At 48.5% G+C, this 11,582-nt stretch overlaps 1 long non-coding RNA gene across 19 annotated transcripts in view; it reads right to left on the bottom strand.

Annotated features, from left to right (window-relative positions):
- Nucleotides 1-11,582, bottom strand: part of LOC147010039 (uncharacterized) — a 193,865-nt gene that overhangs the window by 132,735 nt on the left and 49,548 nt on the right. For 7 of the 19 annotated variants that reach the window (XR_015052694.1, XR_015052687.1, XR_015052691.1 and 4 more), the window contains 2 exons: nucleotides 2,589-2,759; nucleotides 1,742-1,799 (listed from right to left, as the gene is read on the bottom strand). This is a non-coding gene — a long non-coding RNA (uncharacterized LOC147010039). The remainder of the gene's footprint in view (nucleotides 1-1,741; nucleotides 1,800-2,588; nucleotides 2,760-11,582) is intronic. The other 12 variants (XR_015052696.1, XR_015052701.1, XR_015052684.1 and 9 more) reach the window with 4 other exon arrangements.

The following is an 11,582-nucleotide window of genomic DNA, read 5'->3' as shown; positions in this document are numbered from 1 at the left end:
GCCAGTATCGACTTTATCTTTGTATTTGAGCCATGAGGAGTGTGCCCCATTCAATGATAGAAACAAAGATTTTACCATAACTTTGTGTGATTTGAGCGGCTTAAGCTGTTTATGGATTGCAGTTGTACCCTTTCGTAAAGCTAAGGTGTTCAGTGTGTAATATAAATGACTTGTAGCATTTATAATATACAGTTCAATAATCATAGTCTAGAACTTCAGAACAGTTTATGTGCATTGTCAGCTACTTGTTCAGGTATGATGCTGGTGTCACAACAAAAGTACACTGTTAGAAATATTTTCTTAAAGAAAAAAGGTCCAAGGAGTGAGATTTTTAATTAGTTACTTTAACAAAATAAGAACGCTTTTTGTTAAGAACGTTTGGTCAGGGGTTCTCATGCCAGGTATCAAGCAGCACTGGAATGTTAACGTAAAGCCACAAGTGTGCTCAATCAAAAGACTGCAGCGAAAAAGAAAGCATGTGAGCAGATAAAAGTGCTTCAGACCAAAAAGGCAAAATTTATGGAAGAAGCAGCAACTGAATCTCGGAAGGTTGATATGGAAATAGCAGAACTACAGAAACTAAAGAAGCAACAAACTGACATTTCACTTCATGTAAGCAAGTGTCCATACTGTATATGTTAACCATTGTAATAACGTTACTCAAACAAGTCACATTTGTTTCCTTAATTGCTAGTTTTTGCCGACGATATAATTCTAAGCTACACACGCTGCTTGATGTTATTGACATTTTCGCAATTCTAGTATATAACATCTCGACTGTTACTGCAACTTCCCATGTAACATTTCAGTAATTTCACTTCTGCGGCGGTGAGCGTACCTGCATCCGCAGGGAATGGTACAGGAGTACCCACCTCACCGTAGAAGTTCAACAAACGGTCCTTTTTAGGACCAGATGCTTGTAGAAAAATGTACAATATAGTAGTCTGTTATTCATTTCTGCAATATCATCGGGTGTTCTAGCTTGTCTGCAATGTCACATTAACAATATCCATGTTTCTTTGTTATTTTGCACGATTTAGATGTTCTAAATGTTGCTAAATTTTTACGTTTGAAAAGGTCAGGGAATCTTTACCAACACAGTCAGGGAATGTCAGGGAATTTCATTTTTGAGATTGAGTGGGAACCATGGGGGGGGGGGGCTTCTGTTCCTGACACATTTATTAGTGTTGTAAATAATTAATGAACATGACAAATACTGTGAGGAGCACATGATTGGTAATCACGTAGATTAGAGATTATATTGACATATAATAAAGATACTTAAAAGTTGCATCTGACAAATGAGCCCCATTGTAATTGTTACATTCCCGACAACGAATTGACATGTTGTTCATCACCACGTGTGATGTATCTTGAAAAAAGTGTGGATGATTGTTGCAGCGATGTTTTCCTTCAATTATTCGATACATGTAGGTTAATTATCGTGTGTACGTCACAGTGTTCCATCATTCAAAACGTTAATGTGTGACCTGCAACACTGTGGGGGAAAATATAATCTGCACCCAGACTGCTTCCCGCCAAAATGATGATAAATATGCCAGATCTAAATGCCCCTCCCTGTTTCATCTTCCCGAGAAGATCACATTTATTACAAGGAAATTTGGAATGATTATCAAGAAATATTTTTGAAAAGTTGGTGAAATTAAATACACATTGTGAGTAAAATATGAAAACATTCATCACTCGACATTTGTGAAGATTAAACCGGAACTGCACTTACCTCTTGGTGACCCATCATCCATCAACGTCTCCTCGACGGAAAGCGGATCCTCCTCCTGCTGTGGAGAAACACCGATGGGGTGGAAATCTGAAGGTGCAAGACATTGATTTGTGGAAAAGAAGTTGATGGGGATGGGGCGGGGGGTGTGAGGGAGAGATGGTGGAGGAGGGATGGGTAGGGGGGGGTGATGGGTAGATTGTGGAAGAGAGGGGGGCAGGTGGAGGGGAGATGGGTGGTGGGGGTGGGGTGGAGAGATGGTGGGGGTAAAGAGCAGGGGGATGGAGAGACGGTAGGGAGAGGGGTGGAGAGATGGTAGGAGTGGGTGGGGGTTGGTGAGATGGTCGGGGTAAAGGGTGGGGGATGGAAAGACGGTGGAGGTGGAAAGGGGAGGGTTGGGTGGGGGGATTGAGAAACTTTAGAGGTGGAAGGGGAGGGTTGGGCGGGGGGTGAAGATATGTTTGGGGTAGAGGGCGGCAGAGGTGGGCGAGGGAGGGATGGAGAGACGGTAGGGGAGGGGTGGGCGGGTTGGGGGTGGAGAGATGGTCGGGATAAAGAGTGGGGGAGGGGTGGGTGTGGGGGGGTGAAGATATGGTTGGGGTAGAGGGCGGCAGGGGTGGGTAAGGGAGGGGTGGAGAGTTGGTTGGGGCAAAGAGAGGGGGGAGGGGTGGGCGTTTGGTGAAGGAAGGAAATGAAGATGACGTGTAATGAGGAGAGGAATGTGAAGATAGACATGGAGTTATTAATTCTCATTTACTGTGAAATTGTTTGCACAAATATTACTAAAAGAAAAAGGGAAATCTCGAATGTGGGAAAATGAGATTATCGGGAATTTAACGTTTATACTTACTTCGAAAAAATTCGACGTTCGTCTAATGTTGAAGAAGAACGCACGTCTGGTTGTCCTCGCTGATCTGGTCCATCATGATCCTCTCCTGGTTCTGGTTCCTCCATCATGGTTGACGACCCAACGAAGGCCAGAGAAAGGAGCATCGTACTCAATATCAGCAACTTCATGGTCCTGCAGCACATTGGAGTGGGTTTTGTGATGGAGGTGATCCAGAGATTATTACCTTCGTCAAAGGAGAGGATGTTCCATTTGGGTCCGTTTGTTTGTTTGTCTATCTGTCTGTTTGTTTGTTTGTCTATCTGTCTGTTTGTTTGTTTGTCTATCTGTCTGTTTGTTTGTTTGTCTATCTGTCTGTTTGTTTGTTTGTCTATCTGTCTGTTTGTTTGTTTGTCTATCTGTCTTTGTTTGTTTGTTTGTCTATCTGTCTGTCTGTCTGTTTGTCTGCACAGAACTTTCGTGTTCGTCTCAGAAACTGCTTGTTGGATTGAGACGAGATTTTCGACGTTGGTGCGCTTCTCATGCACAATGTTTTCATGATAATAACGACGTCGTAAGTCACGTGGTGTGGCAGCCATCTATCGAAAATTCAAGCAGTGTGTGTATGTGTGTGTGTGTGTGTGTGTGTGTGTGTGTGTGTGTGTGTGTGTGTGTGTGTGTGTGTGTGCGTGCGTGCGTGCGTGTGTGTGTGTGTGTGTGTGTGTGTGTGTGTGTGTGTGTGTGTGTGTGTGTGTGTGTGTGTGTGACCGCTGTTTCTCGACAACCGCCAGTCCGATGTGATTGAAACTTGCCAGGAATATTGCCGGGGCCCCGCGGATGTGCCTTTTCAGTGTTTGATATTAATCGGACGAGCGGTTCCCAAGTTACGGCCATTTTTCTGTCGACGAATGACAAGACACGGTGCTATGACGTCACGAATAACGTCACAATTAATGTTTATGTATTTTTTTTTTGCACGATTCACGGTCCGATCTGATTGAAACTTGCCAGGAATATTGCTGGGGACCCGCGGATGTGCCTTTTCAGTGTTTGATATTAATCGGACGAGCGGTTCCCAAGTTTCGGCCATTTATCTGTCGACCAATATCTGCGAGAGAGGGGGATGGGAGAGGGGAGGATGAGAGTGGGGGCGAGAGAGAGGCGAGAGAGGAGGGGGGAGAGAGGAAGGGCGAGGGGAGGGGGAGAGAGGAAGGGCGAGACGAGGGGGAGAGAGGGGGCAAGAGAGGGGAGAGAGAGGGGGTGAGGTGGGGACTAGAGAGAGGGTGACGGGAGATGGATGAGAGAGGAGGTGAGAGAGGAGGGGGAGAGAGGATGGGTGAGACGAGGGGGTGAATGGGGGAGAGAGAGGGGGAGAGAGGGGGCAAGAGAGGGGGTGAGAGAGAGGGGCGTCACAATTCAAGAGAGGGAGAGAGAGTGGGGGCGAGATAGTGGGGGCGAGAGAGAGGAGCGAGAGAGGAGGGGGGAGAGAGGAGGGGCGAGACTAGGGGGGAGCGAGGGGGGGCAATAGAGAGTGGCGTCACAATTCTTCGTTTGATATGACGTCACAATTGACGCTGGGGACCTGAGTGTTTCCCAGGTGTTTCCCAAGTTATGGCCATTTACGATACGGTTAGTCCAATCTAATTGAAATAATGCCCCAATCCAGTCGTCGTTTACGCACCTACGGGCCCGCCCCGATGGGCCCGTACTAGTCTATCTATAATTCCAGCAATCTCTGTGTGTTTGTCTGTCTGTCTGTCTGTCTGTCTGTATGCGACCGCCGTTTCTCGACGACCGCCGGTCCGATCTGATTGAAACTTGCCAGGAATATTGCTGGGGACCTGCGGATGTGCCTTTTCAAGGTTTGATGTCAATCGGAGGAGCGGTTCCCAAGTTACGGCCATTTATCTGTCGACCAATGACAAGACACGGTGCTATGACGTCACAATTAATGTTTGTTTGTTTATTTATTTATTTCCACGATTGACGTCACAATTCTTCTTCTTCGTTTGGTATGACTTCACTATCAACGCTGGGGACCTAAGAATGTGCCTTTTCAAGGTTTGATATTAATCGGACAAGCGGTGCCCAAGTTATGGCCATTTATTTACCAAACTAATGACAGGATACGGTGCTCTGAATTCACGAATGACGTCACAATTCATGTTTATATATTTATTTATTTTGTTTTTGTTTTTTTGTGAATACATTTGTGAATACATTTACAGAGTCAGGTGCGAGAGAGGAGGGGAGAGAGGGGGGAGAGAGGGGCGAGAGAGGAGGGGAGGGAGGGGGGTGAGAGAGGAAAGGGAGAGAGGGGGTGAGAGAGAGGAGGCATCACAATTCAAAAGAGGGGGAGAGAGGAGGGGCGAGAGAGGAGGGGGAGAGAGGAGGAGGAGCGAGGTGGGGCAAGAGAGAGGGGCGTCACAATTCTTCCTCATTTGATATGACGTCACAATTGACACTGGGGACCTGAGTATGTTTCCCAAGTTGTGGCCATTTATGATACGGTTTGTCCGATCTATTTGAAAAAATGCCCCAATCCAGTCGTCGTTTACGAGAGCGAAGGAACGAAACTGCACATACTAACACGCCTCACCCACGAGAGAGGGTACTGGCACGAGAGAGGGGGAGAGAGGAGGGGGCGAGAGAGGGGGGCTGAGAGGGTGGGGGGTGAAAAAATGCCCCAATCCAATCGTCGTTCACACACCTACGGGTATGTACCTACGGGCCCGCACTAGGTCAAAAGAAATGTGACAACCTCTCATCTTCTGCCACGAACACGTCTTTCTAGTCCTGAGTTAAAAGTATCTCCAACAACTTCTGTCGCTCTACCTTTCCTTTGCTTTTCTGTTCCGATGATGCTATCGCTGTCTCTCCAACTGATAAAGCAACTCTTTTTGGTTCTCTTTTCTCCTCGAACTCCACACTGGATGACTCTAACCTTCCATTTCCCTCTGATGCTCCCCTCACCAATCCAATGTCCCTCCCCATAATCTCTCTTCATGCAGTCAAAAAAATACTTCTCTCTCTGGACAAAAGCAAGGCCGAGGGGTAAGATGGCATTCCTCCCCGTGTCTTGAATGAATGTGCTTCAGAACTTGCACCAGTGCTTGCTCGTTGTTTCGTTCATGTTGAAAAACCCAAACTTTTCCTCTTTCCTGGAAACATGCCTTCGTACGACCTATTTTAACGAAAGGTGATCATTCAAACCCTTCTTACTACCGTCCTATTGCTCTGACTTCAACTGTTTCCAAAGTCATTGAATGTCTTCTCAATTCCCATGTTCTCAAGCACATTGAATCTCACAGTCTTCTATCTGACCACTAATACGGCTTTCGCAAGGCAATATCTACAGGTCTCTCTCTCTCTCTCTCTCTCTCTCTCTCTCTCTCTCTGGTCTCTCTCTCTCTCTCTCTCTCTCTCTCTCTCTCTCTCTCTCTCTCTCTCTCTCTCTCTCTCTCTCTCTCTCTCTCTCTCTCTCTCTCTCTCTCTCTCTCTCTCTCTCTCTCTCTCTCTCTCTCTCTCTCTCTCTCTCTCTCTCTCTCTCTCTCTCTCTCTCTCTCTCTCTCTCTCTCTCTCTCTCTCTCTCTCTCTCTCTCTCTCTCTCTCTCTCTCTCTCTCTCTCTCTCTCTCTCTCTCTCTCTCTCTCTCTCTCTCTCTCTCTCTCTCTCTCTCTCTCTCTCTCTCTCTCTCTCTCTCTCTCTCTCTCTCTCTCTCTCTCTCTCTCTCTCTCTCTCTCTCTCTCTCTCTCTCTCTCTCTCTCTCTCTCTCTCTCTCTCTCTCTTTCTCTCTTTCTCTCTTTCTCTCTTTCTCTCTTTCTCTCTTTCTCTCTTTCTCTCTTTCTCTCTTTCTCTCTTTCTCTCTTTCTCTCTTCTCTCTCTCTCTCTCTTTCTCTGTCTCTGTCTCTCTCTCTCTCTCTGTCTCTCTCTCTGTCTCTGTCTCTCTCTCTGTCTCTCTCTCTCTCTCTCTCTCTCTCTCTCTCTCTCTCTCTCTCTCTCTCTCTCTCTCTCTCTCTCTCTCTCTCTCTCTCTCTCTCTCTCTCTCTCTCTCTCTCTCTCTCTCTCTCTCTCTCTCTCTCTCTCTCTCTCTCTCTCTCTCTCTCTCTCTCTCTCTCTCTCTCTCTCTCTCTCTCTCTCTCTCTCTCTCTCTCTCTCTCTCTCTCTCTCTCTCTCTCTCTCTCTCTCTCTCTCTCTCTCTCTCTCTCTCTCTCTCTCTCTCTCTCTTTCTCTCTTTCTCTCTTTCTCTCTTTCTCTCTTTCTCTCTTTCTCTCTTTCTCTCTTTCTCTCTTTCTCTCTTTCTCTCTTTCTCTCTTTCTCTCTTTCTCTCTCTCTCTTTCTCTCTCTGTCTCTCTCTCTGTCTCTCTCTCTCTCTGTCTCTCTCTCTGTCTCTGTCTCTCTCTCTGTCTCTCTCTCTCTCTCTCTCTCTCTCTCTCTCTCTCTCTCTCTCTCTCTCTCTCTCTCTCTCTCTCTCTCTCTCTCTCTCTCTCTCTCTCTCTCTCTCTCTCTCTCTCTCTCTCTCTCTCTCTCTCTCTCTCTCTCTCTCTCTCTCTCTCTCTCTCTCTCTCTCTCTCTCTCTCTCTCTCTCTCTCTCTCTCTCTCTCTCTCTCTCTCTCTCTCTCTCTCTCTCTCTCTCTCTCTCTCTCTCTCTCTCTCTCTCTCTCTCTCTCTCTCTCTCTCTCTCTCTCTCTCTCTCTCTCTCTCTCTCTCTTTCTCTCTTTCTCTCTTTCTCTCTTTCTCTCTTTCTCTCTTTCTCTCTTTCTCTCTTTCTCTCTTTCTCTCTTTCTCTCTTTCTCTCTTTCTCTCTTTCTCTCTTTCTCTCTCTGTCTCTGTCTCTCTCTCTGTCTCTGTCTCTGTCTCTGCCTCTCTCTCTGTCTCTCTCTCTGTCTCTCTCTCTCTCTCTCTCTCTCTCTCTCTCTCTCTCTCTCTCTCTCTCTCTCTCTCTCTCTGTCTCTGTCTCTCTCTCTCTCTCTCTCTCTCTCTCTCTCTCTCTCTCTCTCTCCCTCTCTCTCTGTGTCTCTCTGTCTCTCTCTCTCTCTCTCTCTCTGTCTCTCTGTCTCTCTCTCTCTCTCTCTCTTTCTCTCTTTCTCTCTCTTTTTCTTTCTTTTTCTCTCTTTTTCTCTCTTTTTCTCTCTCTCCCTGTGGCTGCTGGTGACATCATTGGTTGGGATGCGGCTATGCCGCTGATGCAGTGCCCCCTTACCAGTGCAATTGTTCTTATTTTGCCGACCTCGGAGGGATGACAGGCTGAGTCAACCTCCTGGTGAATTAATTCAGCGGCCCAACAGGGCTTGAACTCATGACCCAAGGATCCCAAGCCGCCACCCGAACCACGAAGCCAACACCAGGCTTTTAATATGTACAGGTGATATCCTTTCTGACATTACGAATGTCGGGGCCTCTTTGAGAGACGATGGGGAATCCTTTGTTGTTGGCCTTGATATCTCAAAAGCCTTTAACAGAGTTTGCATCTGGGTCTGATTTCCAAGCTTCCCTCTTTCAGCTTTCCTCCTTCACTCTGCTCTCTCATATCGAGCTTTCTCTCTGACTTTTTATAAGGAGGTTGGTGGCAGGATTTGCACTCCAGCCACCGGAAAACCCTTCATTCCGCAAAACGCAAAAACGCAAAAAAATCTGAAAACCCACTCCGTGGGAGTACCTCCTGTGCAGCTTCCCTTCCTAGGGCAGCTCACCGGATGACGGGATTGGGGAAAACCCTTCGGGACCCCCAATCTTTGATAGGAGGGAAACCACGGGGTAACATCCCTGGGTCAGATTGCGGGAGAGTGTGTCGGAGTGGTGCTGAGGTGTCGTCCACCAGACGGCGGTCTCCTTGGGTTAACCTGAGGCGGTCCCTTCGAGTGGGTGCCTGGAATGTCCTATCCCTAAGAGAGGATGATCACCTGTCTCTGTTATCATCTGAGCTCAAGCGTTTGGACATCGGGATTGCAGCTCTCTCTGAGGTTCGGAGACCGAATTGCGGCGAGATAATAGTGGGTGGTTACACCTACTATTGGTCTGGTCACTCTGATGGTTACCATTCCCAAGGAGTTGCTGCAGCTGTGTCCAATAAGCTGACCCCAATGATAATTGAGGTAACACCGGTCAACGAGCATATTATGAGATTAAGGATTCCTCACTCCTTAGGTGTCATTTCCCTGGTCTCTGTTTATGCTCCGACTGAGGTGAGTGACCTCACCGTGAAGGATGCATTCTCTGCCATGCTCGAGTCTGTGGTTGATCGGTGCCCCAGACGAGATACACTTCTAGTCTTGGGGGATTTCAATGCATCGACTGGAACTGATAGGGATGGTTATGAGGTGTGTGTTGGTCCCCATGGGTCAGGAACTCTGCACCACAATAGCACTAAGTTCCTTGACTTTGCAAGAAGTCATGGACTTAGGGTGGCCGGTTCATGGTTTCAGCGCCCACAAGCTCATCACTGGACTTGGTATTCCAACGCTGGGGGTGTGGCAAAGGAGATTGACCATGTCCTCGTTGACAGTCGCTGGAGGATGATCCAGAACTGCAGGGTCTACCGGAGTGCTCAGTTCCTCAATACTGACCACAGGCTTGTTGTAGCAACTCTAAAGCTGCACCTTAAATCCTGGAGAATGGTACCATCCCAGCCTAGGCTGGATGTTGGCAAGCTCAGGGATGAGAGAGTCGCTGAGGAGTTTGCGAACAGGCTGAGTGGACACTTGGGGGGGTCTGGGTGCTTTGGGGGGTCCTGAAGAGTTGTGGAGTGTCTTCAAGACCACCGTCCTTGATGTTTCCGGTGGATGTCTTGGAACTCACCGCAGGGCAAAGAAGAATTTTGTCTCTCAAGGGACACTGGATACCATTGACTGGAGTCACAGGGCCAGGCTGAATGGCAGAGCTGAGCTGTTCAGGGAGCTGAGGCGTAAAACTGTACGTGCACTGAGGGTGGACAAGGAGGCCTATGTGCAAGGAATCTGTGAGGGGGAAGAGCATCACCTGTGGACAGGTGATTCTCGTCCTGCTTACAGGGGAATTCGCGCATTGCGTTCATCCAAGCCCATCCCTCAGAGCACTGCAGTTCGAGCAGAGAGTGGTAGGCTCTTGACAGAGGAGTCTGAAGTAAAGGCCCGCTGGGCCGGTTACTTTGAGCGGTTGTACCAAGCTGATCCCCCAGCTGTCGAGTTGGACGTCAAGGGTGTTACAATCCCTGTTGCTGACCCTCAAATCAACTGTGGTCCGCCTTCGCTTGTGGAAGCACGGGCTACGGTGAACCAGTTGAAACGGGGCAAAGCTCCAGGGATCTGTGGCATCCAAGCTGAACTTCTCAAGGATGGTGGAAATGCTGCACTTGTGTCGTTGCATGCAGTTTTGTGCTCTGCCGGGAACACAGACATCATCCCAACTGATTGGAAGAGGGGCCTTGTTGTTCCTCTCTGGAAAGGGAAGGGTGATCGCCAAGACTGCAACAACTACCGAGGGGTGACGCTGCTCTCAGTGATGGGCAAGGTCTTTGCTCGGATAATTCTTGATCGGGTTCGCCACCATCTGCGTGAGCACCAGCATCCAGAGCATTCAGGCTTTACACCAAAGAGGTCAACGATTGACCGTATCCTTACTCTTCGGGTCCTTTATCGAACGCAGACGAGAGTTTCGGCAGGGGCTGCTTGCAGCCTATGTTGATCTCTGTAAAGCATTCGATTCAGTGAATCGGGATGTCCTCTAGAGGATTCTTGGTCTTCGTGGGGTGCCACCAAAACGGATTGATCTGATGTCTGAACTCTACTCTGGTACTGAGAGTGCTGTGAAGTGTGGTGGTACCATCTCTAACTTATTTCCAGTTGTTACTGGAGTTCGTCAGGGATGTGTACTTGCCCCCACACTTTTCAGCACTTGTATGGACTGGATTTTCGGGAGGATGTCGGAGAGATCAAGCTGCGGTGCATCGTTTGGGAATGTCAAGATCTCGGACCTTGATTTTGCAGATAATGCAGTCATCTTTGCGGAGACTTTAGACATCCTTTTGGGGGCCCTCGAGGTGCTGAATGAGGAGTCGGAGCCGCTGGGATTACGGGTTTCTTGGGTCAAAACTAAGATCCAGGCTTTCGTTGACATCTTGGATGCTGCTGTCCTGTCTGTGTCTGTTTGTGGTGAGGATGTTGAGGTCGTGGAGAGATTCACTTACCTTGGCAGTGATATTCATGTCTCTGCTGGCTGCGAGTCAGAGGTCAATAGACATCTGGGTCGGGCCTGGGGAGTCATGGATTCACTGGATCATGGGGTGTGGCGCTGCCTGTACCTGTGCGGGAGGACGAAAGTCCGAGTCTTCCGGTCCTTGGTGCTTCCAGTCTTGCTCTATGGAAGTGAGACTTGGACTCTGACCAAGGATCTGAGATGGAGACTTAATTCCTTTGCTACCAGGTCTCTTTGGAGAATCCTTGGCTATCGCTGGTCGGATTTTGTGTCCAACGAGCGGTTGCTGAGAGAGACTCGGATGAGATTTGTTACCTGCATAGTGCGTGAGCGTCAGTTGCGGCTGTATGGACATGTGGCTCGTTTTCCTGACGCTGATCCTGCTCACCATATTCTCTCAGCGAGGGAGTCTCATGAGTGGAGGAGGCCAGTTGGCCGACCATGTGCCTCGTGGTTGCAGCAGGTTGACCATCATCTCACGGAGATGGGGATGGGCCTGGCATCAGCCTGGGGGATGGCCAGACGGAGGCCCCTGGAGTACCGGGGGAAAGTGGACGCAGCGACGCGTTGTTCTGGCACATGCTCCCAGACCTGACCTGACCTCTCCGACCACTCTATCTCCATAATTGTTGATGGTACTTCATCTCCCCACTTCCCCATCAACAGCGGTGTACCTCAGGGTTCCATTCTGTCCCCAACACTCTTCCTTCTTTTTATCAATGACCTTCTTTCTTCCACCAATACCAAATGCACTCGTATGCTGATGACTCAACATTACATTCCTCCATATCTTTCCCATCTGCCCCGTCTTCCCTCACTCGATCTACATCTCGTTTCATCACAGCCA

Source organism: Eptatretus burgeri, chromosome 17, assembly GCF_056783735.1.
Source record: "Eptatretus burgeri isolate ZD-2024b chromosome 17, Ebu_testis_v1, whole genome shotgun sequence".
NCBI lineage: Eukaryota > Metazoa > Chordata > Myxini > Myxiniformes > Myxinidae > Eptatretus > Eptatretus burgeri.
This window is presented reverse-complemented; position numbering and strand designations above follow the sequence as displayed.